This window comes from Moschus berezovskii, chromosome 15, assembly GCF_049115385.1.
Source record: "Moschus berezovskii isolate FMDL1 chromosome 15, NW_MosBer_1.0, whole genome shotgun sequence".
Classification (NCBI taxonomy): domain Eukaryota; kingdom Metazoa; phylum Chordata; class Mammalia; order Artiodactyla; family Moschidae; genus Moschus; species Moschus berezovskii.
The window spans coordinates 50,361,742-50,376,374 of NC_142474.1; the positions used below are offsets into that span (position 1 = coordinate 50,361,742).

At 36.8% G+C, this 14,633-nt stretch overlaps 1 protein-coding gene across 2 annotated transcripts in view; it reads right to left on the reverse strand.

The window, feature by feature from the left end:
* Positions 1-14,633, reverse strand: part of ZNF438 (zinc finger protein 438) — a 209,408-nt gene that overhangs the window by 134,198 nt on the left and 60,577 nt on the right. For both annotated transcript variants that reach the window (XM_055429861.2, XM_055429845.2), the window contains exon 2: positions 12,041-12,098. The gene's annotated coding sequence lies outside the window, so the exon portion shown is untranslated. The remainder of the gene's footprint in view (positions 1-12,040; positions 12,099-14,633) is intronic.

Consider the following 14,633-nt stretch of genomic DNA (forward strand, 5'->3'; position numbering starts at 1 on the left):
GAATGGAGATGACATCCACTTCAGAAGGTCAAAGGGCTAGGAGCATCCAAGGTAGGGGAAAAGCCTATCAGAGTGTCGAGCAGAAGGGCAGACTCTGACACTGAGCAAACATTAATGAGCATGTAAATGCCACACCCTGTGCTGTGGTATAGTAACCGATAGGGACAGCACAGAAAACAAGATCACCGGTAAATAATATTCCCCACCCATCACCATGAAATCCATTATATTTAATAATCCCAAACACAGTCTCATCATATATAAAATTTGATATATTAACTTCAAATTTGAATTTTTTCAATTTCTTTCTCCCCCTGGTCTGATAAGCAGGAAAATAGCCTGAAGGTGGTAAATAATGAAAAAAAAGTGTCTTTTTAAGCTATAATACAGAAATAGATCAAGAAAATGAGTAGTGGTGTAATATGGCACAATAGCATAATGACTGTCTTAAGATTCACTTTGATATACACTTGGAAAACAATGGCAATTCATTTAAAGTTGTGACAATATTAAGATTTTCATAATTTTTATATATATAAAAATTATAACTATAAAAGTTAACAAAAGGAATATTTTATAAATTATCAAAATTATAATTTAATAATAGTCTGAGATAAAAATCTCAGATATTAATGAAAACTGAGAAACAGAGAAGTAAACCTTATTAACCTGGAGAAGGAAATGGCAACCGACTCCAGTATTCTTGCCTGGAGAATCCCATGAACAGAGAAGCCTGGAAGGCCATAGTCCATAGGGTCACAGAGAGTTGGACACAACTGAAGCAACTAAGCACACACACATGCAAACCTTATTAAATTCCTCATTTCCTACTGAGGGACAACAAAAGATACCACCTCATTCTTGACTGATATGACAGGGACAGCATAGAAAACAAGATCTCTGGTAAATAATATTCCTCACCCATCACCATGGAATCCATTATATTTAATAATCCCAAACACAGTCTCATCAAATATAAAATTTGATATATTAATTTCAAGTTTGATTTTTTTTCAATTTCTTTTTCCCCCTGGAAAAATCTATATAGGTACTATATAGATTTAAAGTTTCAAAAAAAATCTTAAAAAATAGTATTTCAAAGCAGCCAAATTCAAAACCAAATTAAACAAAAACAAAATTTAAATCAAACAGTAAAAAGTCTAAAACATAATGAAAAAATAAAAGACATTATAACAAAAACAAGATCAATGAAATAAAATCAATTAAAGATCAATTTTGATAATAAATATAAATGAGTTATAATAACTGTTAAAAGACAAAGGTTCTTCCCAATAGGTTAAAAAAATCCGACTATGCTCCAGTTATAGAAAACATAAAAAAATGACAAAAATATAAATAAAGGATAAATATAAATAAAGACAGGATAAATATAATAAGAAATATAGGGACATATAAACTAAAGTAGCATATTAATGTCACCTAAAACACAAAGCATAAAATATAGATTATAGGAAAAAAGTCAAATTATTCTGATAAAAGGTACAATCCTCAACTGAGCTACTAAGTCACTTCAGTCGTGTCCGACTCTGTGTGACCCCATAGACGGAAGACCACCAGGCTCCCCCGTCCCTGGGATTCTCCAGGCAAGAACACTGGAGTGGGTTGCCATTTCCTTCTCCAATGTGTGAAAGTGGAAAGTGAAAGTGAAGTCGCTCAGTCGTGTCCGACCCTTAGTGACCCCACGGACTTCAGCCTACCAGGCTCCTCCATCCATGAGATTTTCTAGGCAAGAGTACTGGAGTGGCTTGCCATTGCCTTCTCCGTCAATTGAGCTACTGACAATTAAATAACACATGAACACAGATATCAGAACAGACAGAAATATAAAGAAAAATTTAGGAAGAAATCACTGATTTTTTTCTCTAAACCTTTGATAGATCAGATAAAAAAAGAATTATAGAAAAGTTAAGCAACACAATAAATAAATATTTTGGTATCTTACAAAGAAGGCAACTTCTTTAAAAAGATCTGTGGAATTTCACCAAAATCGATCATAAATTAGTCCATGAAGACATTTAAAAATTAGAAAAGCTAAATTCCATATATATGAGTTAGTATACTGTATTGGTGTTTTTCTTTCTGGCTTACTTCACTCTGTATAATAGGCTCCAGTTTCATCCACCTCATTAGAACTGATTCAAATGAATTCTTTTTAATGCCTGAGTAATACTCCATTGTGTACATGTACCAAAGCTTTCTTATCCATTCGTCTGCAGATGGACATATATATGGAATTTAGAAAGATGGTAATGATAACCTTGTATATGAGACAGCAAAAGAGACACAGGTGTACAGAACAGTCTTTGTGACTCTGTGGGAGAGGGTGAGGGTGGGATGATTTGGGAGAATGGCATTGAAACATGTATATTATCATATGTGAAACAAATCACCAGTCTAGGTTCAACGCATGATACAGGATGCTCGGGGCTGGTGCATGGGGATGACCCCAGAGGGAGGATAAGGGGAGGAGGGAGGTGGGCGGGGGGTTCAGGAAGGGGAACTCATGTACAACCTGGGCGGATTCATGTCAATGTATGGCAAAACCAACCAATATAATATTGTAAAATAATTAGCCTCCAATAAAAAAAAATTAGAAAAGCTGAATGCTGTGTCTCCATTTACTAATAATTAGTACCTATAGTTTAAAAGTAACTCATAAATTTGAGAAACACTCTCCTAAATAACTACTGGGTCAAAAAAAAACTATTGGCATGAAATCATATACTATTTCAGAAATTATTTTACTTGAGAATACACACCAAAATATATTAGCTATGACCAAACAGTTTTAAGAAAAACTTAAAACTCTTAAATGCTTTCCAATTTGTCCAATTTGTCTTAGGATAAACTTTCCACCATAACAGAAAGACTCAAAAATACAACAGCCAAAATTAGAGACTTTTCTTTTTTCTGTCCCAGTGTGGGGTACAGGGAGAGGTATGTGTCACAAGATCATTCAGGGATCCAGGCTGGCTCTATTAACTTCCACGTGGCTTCCATCTCTGGACCGACATAGTCTGCTTTGCTTGATGTTACATCTTAGCCACAAGAAAGGAAAAGAAAATCTAGGTAAAGTGGCTTGTCCTTAATGAGGTAACCTTAAACACATCACCAGTCACCTCTCCTTAGTCCAGAGCCACACCCTGTTGCAAGAGAAGCAGAAAAATGTTGCTTTTAGAAGGACAGCTATGTATGTGCTCAGGTAAATCTAGGAGTTCTATTCCTAAGAGCAAGAACAGATTCTAAGGGACACTGGAGTATCTTCTACATATTCTTATCAGTTTAAAAAAAAATGAAAAGAATAATAAAAGAAAACCAAGAGTGGATTGTTTATAATTACTTCATTCAGCTGGATTCTTCTCAGTGCCAAAGATATTACCAAATATCAATTAAAGAAATTAAAAAGGTATGTCAATGAATTCTAAGGATGCTAGGGTCCCGTTCCAATATATCAAATCATAGGTTAACTAAACTGATTCATCTACTCTCTTTTCATGTTTAAGGATATTTAACTCATGTATTATTATTTATACTGTGTATACTGGTTTATCTAAGTGGAATTTTTGGGTCAACTCAGCCTTACACAGAGGTCTTCTAACATTAGACAGAAGTTAACCTTTTGTTGGGCTTCCCTCGTAGCTCAATTGGTAAAAAATCTGTCTGCAATGCACGAGACCTGGGTTCGATTCCTGAGTTGGGAAAATCCTCTAGAGAAGGAAATGGCAACCACTCCAGTACTCTTGCCTGGAGAATCCCATGGACAGAGGAGTCTGGCAGGCTGCTGTCCATGGGGTCACAAGAGCCAGATATGACTTAGCAACTAAACCAACAACAACCTTTTGTTAGTAAAGTAACTTTCAAATTTTTGGAATTTTTTCAAAACAACATTATTGAGGTATAGTTTAAATACAATAAAATATGTACATTTTTAGTGTACATTTCAGTGAATTTTATAAACACATATATAGCCATATAATCACCACCACAGTCAGGATATAGAACACACTGACCAAACCAAAAGGTCCCCTTGAGCCTCATCCGTCAATCACACTCCAGTTTCAGCTGCAAATGACAATGTGTCTGCTTACTGTCACAACAGATTAAATTTTTTCCCCTAGCATTTCTGGTATAATAGTTGTGGGCAGTAAATGGAATCACAGAGCCTGCATTCTTTTGAGTCTGGCTTACTGAACTCAACATAATGTTTCTGAGATTCATTCATGTTGCTAAATGTATTACTACCTTAAGTTCTGAGTAGTATACCCCTGCATAGATATGCCACAACATGTTCATCCATTCACTACCTGATGGACATTTAAGTTGCTTCCACCTTGAGGCTATTATGAATAAACCTGCTATGGACATTCCTATACAAGTATGTGTTTAAACATGTTTTCATTTCTCTTAGGTAAACATTTAATAGAAAATTGCTGGATCACGCAATATTAATATGTTTAACTTTATAACACACTGCCAAACTGTTTAAATGGTTTATCATTTAGATTTCCTACCAGCAATATATGAAACGTCCATTCTAACACTTATTCTTTTGAGTATTAGCTATTCTGATGAATATCCGATGGTATCTCATTGTTTGGGTTTACATTTTTCTGATGTCTAATGAGGTTGAAGACCTTTTTCTATGCAAAATTGGCCATCTGTTATTTTCTTATGCCTAGATTTCTAACTGGGCTGTCATATTACTAATGAGTTCTAAGAGTTCTTTATATATTCTGGGCACAAGTCATCTATCAGGTATATGTATTGTGAATATGTTCTCTCTGTTTAAAGACTGCCTTTTCATTTTCTTAACGATGTCACTGGAAGAACAAAAGTTTTAAATTTTGATGGAGTCCCATTTGTCAACTTTTCTTTAATGGTTCATGCATTTTGGGCTCCAAAAAATCTTCACCTATCCCAAATTCACGAATATTTTCTCCTGCAATTTTTTCTTGAAGTTTTATAGTGTTAGTCTTTTATATTTAGATCCATGATTCTTATCAAGTTATTTTTATATACAGAAAAAGTAAGGGTTGAGGTTATTTTACATTGAATATTCAGGTGTTCCAGTACCATATGTTAAAAGACTATCTTGTCCCCATTGAATTAACTTGGCATCACTGTCAGAAGTCAGCTGACCATTACTAGTGTGCATCTATCTCTGGATTCTCTTTTATTCCATCGATATATATGTTTACCTTAGACCAACACTGCCTTGATCAGTTCAGTTCAGTTCAGTCGCTCAGTCGTGTCCGACTCTCCGCGACCCCATGAATCACAGCACGCCAGGCCTCCCTGTCCATCACCAACTCCCGGAGTTCACTCAAACTCATGTCCACAGAGTCGGTGATGCCATCCAGCCATCTCATTCTCTGTCGTCCCCTTCTTCTCCCGCCCCCAACCTTTCCCAGCATCAGAGTCTTTTCCAGTGAGTCAACTCGTCGCATGAGGTGGCCAAAGTATTGCAGTTTCAGCTTCAGCATCAGTCCCTCCAATGAACACCCAGGATCGATCTCCCTTAGAATGGACTGGTTGGATCTCCTTGCGGTACAAGGGACTCTCAAGAGTCTTCTCTAGCACCACAGTTCAAAAGCATCAATTCTTCGGCAATCAGCCTTCTTCACAGTCCAACTCGCACATCCATACATGACCACGGGAAAAACCATAGCCTTGACTAGATGGACCTTTGTTGGCAAAGTAATGTCTCTGCTTTTCAACATATATCAAGGTTGGTCATAACTTTCCTTCCAAGGAGCAAGCGTCTTTCAATTTTATGGCTGCCATCAGCATCTGCAGTGATTTTGGAGCCCAAAAAAATAAAGTTTGACACTGTTTTCACTGTTTTTCCATCTATTTCCCATGAAGTGATGGGACCAGATGCCATGATCTTTGTTTTCTGAATGTTGAGCTTCAAGCCAACCTTTTCACTCTCCTCTTTCACTTTCATCAAGAGGCTTTTGAGTTCCTCTTCACTTTCTGCCATAAGGGTGGTGTCATCTGCATATCTGAGATTATTGATATTTCTCCCAGCAATCTTGATTCCAGCTTGTGCTTCTTCCAGCCCAGCGTTCCTCATGATGTACTCTGCATATAAGTTAAATAAGCAAGGTGACAATATACAGCCTTGATGCACTCCTTTTCCTATTTGGAACCAGTCTGTTGTTCCATGTACAGTTCTGACTGTTGCTTCCTGACCTGCACTGTAGCTTTAAAGAAGGACCTTTAAAATGCAGAGGAAGTTCTGAGATTAGGTACTAGAAACTTTCCAATATTGTTCTTGTGAATTTTTTTTCTTTTTTCAGGTCCATTGTATTTTGATATAAATATTAACTTTCAATTTCTAATTTTTCATTGCTGGTATATAAAATTACAACTGATTTTGTGTATCTTGGTTATACCAGGTAGCTCAGCTGGTATAGAAACCTTCTGCAATATAGGAGACACTGGTTCAACTCCTGGGTTGAGAAGATCCACTGGAGAGGCTACCCACTCCAGTATTCTTACACTTCCCTGGTGGCTCAGCTGGTAAAGAATCTGCCCACAATGTGGGAGACCTGGGTTCGATCCCTGGGTTGGGAAGATCCCCTGGAGAAGGAGGGAAAGGCTATTCACTCCAGTATTCTGGCCTGAAGAATTCCATGGACTGTACAGTCCCCCATGGCCTATATAAATCCCTGTATAGTCCATGGGGTCCCAAAGAGTTAAACATGACTGAGCAACTTTCACTTCACTTGTGTATCTGCTTTGTGTCCTTCAAGTTTGCTAAATTCAATGACAAATACTAGCGGTCTTGTGGAGTTTCTTAGCATTTTCTCTATGCGTGATCATATTGTCCACAAATAAAGACCTTTTATTTCTACGCTGCCAATATGTATGCCATTTGCTTCTTTGTATTGCCTGTTACAGTGGCTGGGTAACAGGCAATACAATATATAATAATTCTCCATTATAGAATTAGATGGTGGCTCAGATGGTCAAGAATCTGCCTGCAATGCAGGAGATTTGGGTTTGATCCCTGGGTCAGGAAGATCCCCTGGAGAAGGGCATGGCCTTCTCCAATATTCTTGCCTGGAGAATCCCATAGGCAGAGGAGCCTGATGGGCCACAGTCCATGGGGTCGCAAAGAGTCGGACATGACTGAGAGACTTAGCAGCAGCTGCATGGTGGAGATGGGCATACTTTTTCAACCTTTCCTCTCTCGATGCTTTTGGTTAAATTCTCACCATGTTTTCAAGTTCACTGACCTTTTCTCCTGAAAGATCTAATCTGTACTTAGTCCCATACTAGTACAATTTTCATTTCAAATACTGCATTGTTTTAAATCTCTAATATTCCAACATTTTCTTTTTTCTATCTTTTATTTTATTCCTCATTCCTCATTATACATGAACCATATTTACAATATCTATTTTAAAGTATCTGTATGCTAGTTCTATCATCTGTCATTTCAGGGTCTATTTCTATTGGCTCCTAGTTATGGGATTTTTCTCCTGCTTCTTTGTTTATCTATGATGTTTGATTGGATGAAATTCACTGTGAATTTTATGTGGCTGAATGCTGGATTTCTTGTATTTGTTTAAAAAGTGTTGGATTTCTGGCAGACAGTTGATACTTGAGGATTAATATGATTCTTTTGAGGCTTAGTTTTAAGTTCTTTCAGGTTTTGTACAGAGGAACCTTTACTCTAGGGCTTTTCTTACAGTTACCTGGTAATTTTTCATTTCTCATGAGATTGTCCTTGCAAGCTTTTGCAAGTTTTACCCTATGAATGGACAGTTTGGTGTTTATCAGATCTGCGGGGTCACCTTTACGTGTATTTCAGAAATTCTTTCTCTGTCCAACACTCACCTTTTTAAGATGGTTAGATTTTAAATATATCAGGCTTTTCTATCCTGTATCATTGTTACTTCCTTTCCTGTTCCATAGCAAGAGACAGGTACTTCACTTTTAAATTTGGTTACTGAATTTTAAGGTTGAAAGGAAAACTAAGCTCCCTCTAAGAAACCTGCTGAGCATACCTTCCTAGGACAGGGAGAGGTGAGAAAAGGGTATTTCTTTAGTTTTTTTTTTTTTAATTGAACACACAAAAAAATTACAAAAATTGAATATAAAAAAGTACTTATTTAATTACCCTTATTCTATTAATTGTGTTGGTAGATACTGAACTAAAGACCTAATATGAAGACCCCACTAAACCATTAAAGAGCTAATACATTTATTGAGGAAAAGAAAAAGAGCAGATGTTTGGGGGAAGGTTGAAGAGAGGTAAGTGAGTGGGTAGAAGGCAAATGTTTCCTCCAAGGTGATGTTGTGATGAACTAAGCTGGGGTATACCTGATAGTTGTAATAACATTAATCATCATAAAACTATATCTAGAAAATTATGCTCACTACTGAAAATTGGAAAAGGCCACATATATAAAGATGAAAATATATGCCATCTGTAAATCTATCACTTAGAAGATTAACAACTGTTAACATTTGGCATGTGTCCTCACAGAGTTTGGCTAAGCATATACATGTATATACATACGTACACACACACACACGTATATCTTTGTTAATTTAAATTGGAATAATAGTATGGATACCACTTTTTAAATTTCCTTTTAATTATAAGCATAACTGAGAGTTGTGTGTTTAGAAAAATGATTCTACTTTTCTTTTTTTAAAAACTTTTATTGGTGTAGAGTTGCTTCACAATATGTGCTAGTTTTTGCTGTATATAACATGATTCTTAACCGGGGACAGGACAATGGTGAGATGAGGGAGGGACTTGGAAGGACCCCACTCACCTCCCCCAGCCCCAGACCTGTCTTGACAAGCAGCTACTCTGAACGCACTGACATTCCCTGCTGCTCAGAGTGGGATCCATAGATCAGCAGCATTAGCAGTACCTGGGAGCTTGTTAGAAGTGCAGAATCTTGGGCCCCACCACGGACTTAATAAAAATCTACATTTTAACAAACTATCCAAGGGATTCACATATACACTGAGGTTTGAAAAGCTGAGGCTGATAAGCTTCAACTTGACACTGTCAGTGACAGAACCCACTGTCATTGGCAGCAGCCAGGAGTCTCTGTCTAAGAGTTCTATGCAGATCCATTAAGTTTGAAATTTTATTATACTTCTGAATAGAGATGTTGGACAGAGGGACATAGATAGGAGCCTGGAGCTCATGGGAAAGATCGAGGTAAAGAAATAAACAAGGGGGACAGATGATATTTAGAGTGACGGATACATGAGATCACATAGAGAAAAAATGGAGAAAGCAATCATGGACTGACTGAAGAAAGCCAACTTCCTGAGACCACAAAGAAGAGGAGACTGCAAATGAGATTTTATAATTGTATTTGTATGTTATGCTTTCAAGTGTAAGAAGGACTGGAGATTTAGAACCACAGAAGGACACAGCTGGAACTGATGGGGAAGAGTTACAAGAGTTACACTCTGCCCAGTGTAATGAGCAGTATCATGAATAAGCTGGCAACATTCTCATTCCTCCTCAAAAAGCAACTAGAATTATTTTTTATCTACAGACTACAAAATCTACAGCCAGCCATCATGATCTTCAAAGACCACCTTTCAAAGTCATATGCAGCTCCCCTTCTGCCTCCCAGACTACTGATGAATCTGGAGAGCTCCATTTCACGTGCCAGCCACTCAATTACCCATCCCTGGCTTCTGGCGTGGGTCCTGGCTTCTGAATCCAAGTTCTCACCCCCACTAACCACTTCAAGTTGCCCAGCACTGACCAGGAGGCACACTGAGATCATGTTCCGCAGAGTTGCCAAGAGTTCTTGGCATCTGATCAATGGAGCACACAATGAGTGAGTGTTCCGCAATTAATCAGGTGACAGAGAACAACAACTGACAAGCTCAGAAGCCAGAGGATGAGCCAAGGCAAGGCTGGAACGGGCAGACTCTACTCCACTCCTCTAACCCTAGAGGATTCTGCTCTAGGTCACCAGTGGGATTAGACATCCTTAACCCAGACAAGATGCAGTGATGGGAAGTTCACCATGTGTCCTTGGACTCAGGGCTCCCTGGAAGCTGGTAACATTAGGAACCAGACTGTAGGTACTGAAGACTATGGGCACCAAGTCATTCTTCCTCACACCCTCAGGGTTGGCTGGAGACATCTGTTATCCTCTGACCTCATCTACGATGGGAATTCCAAACTAGCTCATAGGTGTTTGTGAAGATTAAACGAGACCAATGTAAACAAAAAGTACAAAGGGTACACAGTACCTATGTGCTACCGTCATTTATACGTTAGGGGGTCATAAAATGACAGCCAGCCAGCTGAATGGTAAAGCATGTTTCCAGAAACAACACTTTTAATGCTCCAAGCACAGAAGAACAATAAAAAGACTTTTCTGTTTTTTTTGTCTGTGTGAACTATAACATGATCAATGAAATTTCAACTTGTCCTAAAAGAACATTCCTCCCTTTTTAAAAACTTTCCTACCAAGGCTGGTACAAGTATGTTATATAATTAGGAAATAAAGATGCAAATTCTATTGATATGATATTGATAACACCAATTCTGGAAAAATATCATCAAGCAAAAGAACTCTTTAAGGCCAACAATTATTCTGCAAAAGTCATTCAGGACTGGGTCTGTTGTTTTAAATGTCTATGTCCTTTAACAATATATTTCTATTTCCCTTGATGAAATTAAGTTTAACTAAAACCACTAAAGTTGGCAACAGCAGCAGGAGACCATTTATAAGGCCAGTAGGGCTATTTAATTTTATTCATGAAAAACTATATAATAGTTTCAGCAAACTACAGAGCTCCTTTCTTATAGTCTTTTAATATTTATAGAAATTTAAAAGAGTTATACTGCTAGAGTTCATTTTGGAAACTGAGAATTTCAATTATCTGACAGCAATCAATTATTTCAGCTCAACTACAGATATAACTATGTAAGAGTTATGCTCATCTTTATTCATACTCTTTCACGACAGGTCAACTGTGTCTAGCACTTGATCTAGAAGCTCAAGTAGCTGTGACTGAATGAAACTGCCCTAAAAGGATCTCAACTCCAAACCACTGAGTCACATCACTGGTGTTTTTGCTTCTAACAGATATACCAAAGAAAAGAAAAAGATAAACGTAGTACTCTGTGAACCATGTATGGGGCCTGCTTATGTTAATAGAAAGAGCTGTACTAAACCACTGAAGAACGCACACGTACCTTAAAGGAACTGAGAGCAAGTCTGTAACTGAGTACAAGGAGATGTTCACGGACACCAAGTCAATGTCCAGAAGATGAAATCCCACACCTCCTATGAACTGTAAAATGAAACCTATAGTCCCATATTTCCCTGCATCTCTATTGCATGGATCTGGGTTTTTCTAAAAGCAGCCATTTTGATTTTTCAAACTGTTAACACAGAAAAGCTACTCCTAAACTATAATTTTCAAATAAATCTTGAATTTTTGGCTTTAATTAAAACTTTTTATCTTGGAATAATTTTAGACTTACAGGACAGTTGCAAAGGTACTTTAGAGTTTCCATGTTCCTTTTACCAAATTCCACTAAAGTTAGCATCTTACATTACCATGGTACATTTGTCACCACTAAGAAAAGATGTTGGCATATTACTATTGACTAAGCTACAGACTTTATTTGGATTTCACCGGTTTTTTTCACTAATGTCTTTTTTCAGTCCTGAGATCCAAGCCAGGGTACCACTTTGCATTTAATGACTTCTTTTTAGGACTTTAAGTTTTGAAATATGCCTAATTCATTCATCTTATTAACAATGTTCTCATTATAATTATTACAGAAAATAAATCTAAGGCTCTCTGGAAAGTGTGATTTATTGGATACCAAAGAATGTTACATTAAATTCATGTAAACATGGTATTTATACTATTTTTACTGAGAAGAATAAAAGGTAAATCGCTTAAGTAAAATATACTCCTTTGTCTATTTTTGTCAGGAACCGATGCAATCAAATTATTTAATGTTTCAGAAATATCTCTTCAAAAAATGCTTGGCACTTACCTATCTCCTACAGCTCCAGTAAAAAGTCCTAAGATATGGTGAATCCTTTTCATTAGTCCTGTAATAGAATATAAATCAAATATAAATATTAAATATAATATAAATATAAAATGTTATCACAATCATATTCGGATAATCCATTTTTATCAAATATATGCAACAACTGTATTCCTTTCATTCCCAAATTTCACTCTTAATTATGGTATTTTTTAAAGGTAACAAAAGAACTAATGTGAGGAACAATTTCATAAATGTATTACATCTTTAGTTTAAAAATGAAGGCATGAAAAATTTAATACAAGTTTTAAGATGAATAGAAAATGTTCTAGAAAAAAAAAGGAGTACCACAATGAATAAAACTGACTAAGAAGAATGCTTCACATTCTTTTCCATGTGCATAATGCTGTGGAAATTACTAACTGGTCACAAACAAGTGAATCACATTGAGGGCACTGCCTTGGTGAGGGGAAAACAGTAACCAGGAGTTGGGGGTTAGGAGATTTTTGAGAAGACACATGCCTGTTAAAGCATCCATGTGTGTCATTTTGACTGAGACAGTCCCAACTTATGTCCATTGTTACAATGTCCCATCCAATTTATTATTTGTCTTGGATTTTCCACTTCCTGGTGATTTTTAATGACAGCATTATAGTAAGCCAGAACATTTACTTCCAGGCTCTGCCCTGATCTCATTGAGCAGTGTGGGATGCCTGCGCCATGAGCCTAGTTGTACCCTGAGCAGTAACCCATCGCTGGATGGGCTGTAACTGACATCTCATTCACAAAGTCAGCATCTGAACCATGAGCAGAAAAGGGAAGTGCACTTGGAAAGCAGTAGCCAAGGGACAGCTCAATCCTTCCTTCAGTCTTGGGTGGAGGTGGGAGAAATAGTCAATGCTGCTGCCCCAGCTGTAACTAGCTTGAAGGTATTAATTTAAGAAAAACAGATGGAAAAAATGTTTTATATACAATATTGATCTACAAAGCATGACTCTTCATTTAGATCAAATGACTGGTCTTGAGATTAATGGTGCTCAGTTCTGATTACAAAGTATCTTGTTTACAAAGTGACAACTATTATTCTCTTGGCTCTAATAGAGAAGAAATTCACAGTTAAATGATGCCAGCTTTCTATCAGTTGTCAGGAGATATTAATACATCAAATAGAAGAAATCAGTTAATTCCAAAACTGGTTTGACTGCTTTCATCCAATTTATGTAATAGAGCTTTTGGAAGTTTATTCTGTACTATGCAGTACACCTGACACTGCATAGCTGCTATTTCAATTCAGTTAAGAAGTTCAAAAACAAAGATAAAACTAAAGTTAGTTCTCATTAGTCACAGTAATTAAGTTCTACAAAGTCATCATGAACACTAAATTAGCAAACACCAAACTGCTGCTCTTAGAGGAAACACAGAGTTAGGTTCCTGTGAGCCTCTGGCTATAACAGTTTCATCAACTGATCAACAAAACCTTGTGTTTTACATGTTTCTGTATAAAGACACTATATTTAATATATATTATTGATTCATTAACACTGAACTCACAGTCCACAGCACTAACTCATGCCTGAATAAAGCTTACTTAAGAGATGTATTTTCTCTGTAAAATACATCACATTGTAGCCTTCTTGCACTTAGGAACACTGTATATAGCACTTCAACAGTATGCCTTAGAGCTACTGTAAACAGTGAAATCACCAAAAAAGAAAAGAAAAAAGTGGCACCCTGAAAGGTATATACTGTGAGAGTGTGAGAGCTGAAAGAAAGCCTTGCTTTACCTCAGCTGGGAACAAACAGGTTGAACAACTCAAATTTTCTGTTACTATGGCCCTAAATAACCAGAAAAGGGCCAAGAATACTGCTTTGAGGGTTTCAATTAATTTTTTTGTGAGTAGGGAGAATTTACAAAATGGAATTTGTAAATAATGAGGAGACACTATATTTGATTTTACAGTGATAACACAAACTTTGGTCCAAAACAGTATCACAGAGCAAAAATCAATGTTCTTATTAATTTATAAAGCACAGAACAGAAATTAGCTTGAACATGGTTGTGATTAACACCTAATTCACAACCATACCATGTAAATGGCAATATACGACGTTTAAGTAGATGCAAACACATCCCGTAATTATATTCACCAAAAACAGACAGTCTACCAAACAACACTGACAAATATTTATACACACACACACACACACACACACAGTTAAAGAAAGTGAACCAGAATATTTTCTGACAAATATGATGTTGAATAAAAACTACTCCAACATGGCAGTACATATTTTCTCTTTTTGCTATCAGTTCAGTTGCTTAGTCAGGTCCGATTCTTTGCGACCCCATGGACTACAGCACGCCAGGCTTCCTTGTCCATCACCAACTCCCAGATTTTGCTATATACCTTAGAAATCTTCAAGGTTTTTAAGACTCAGTAAAATCATCAATAGGGTGGAATTTTTTTCAATTGAGCACTTTAAACATTGGCTTCATAATAAACATATGGACAAGAGGGAAAGGGGGGTGAAGTGAATTGGGAAATCGGGATTGACGTTTATATACACTACTATGTATAAAATAACTAATGAGAAC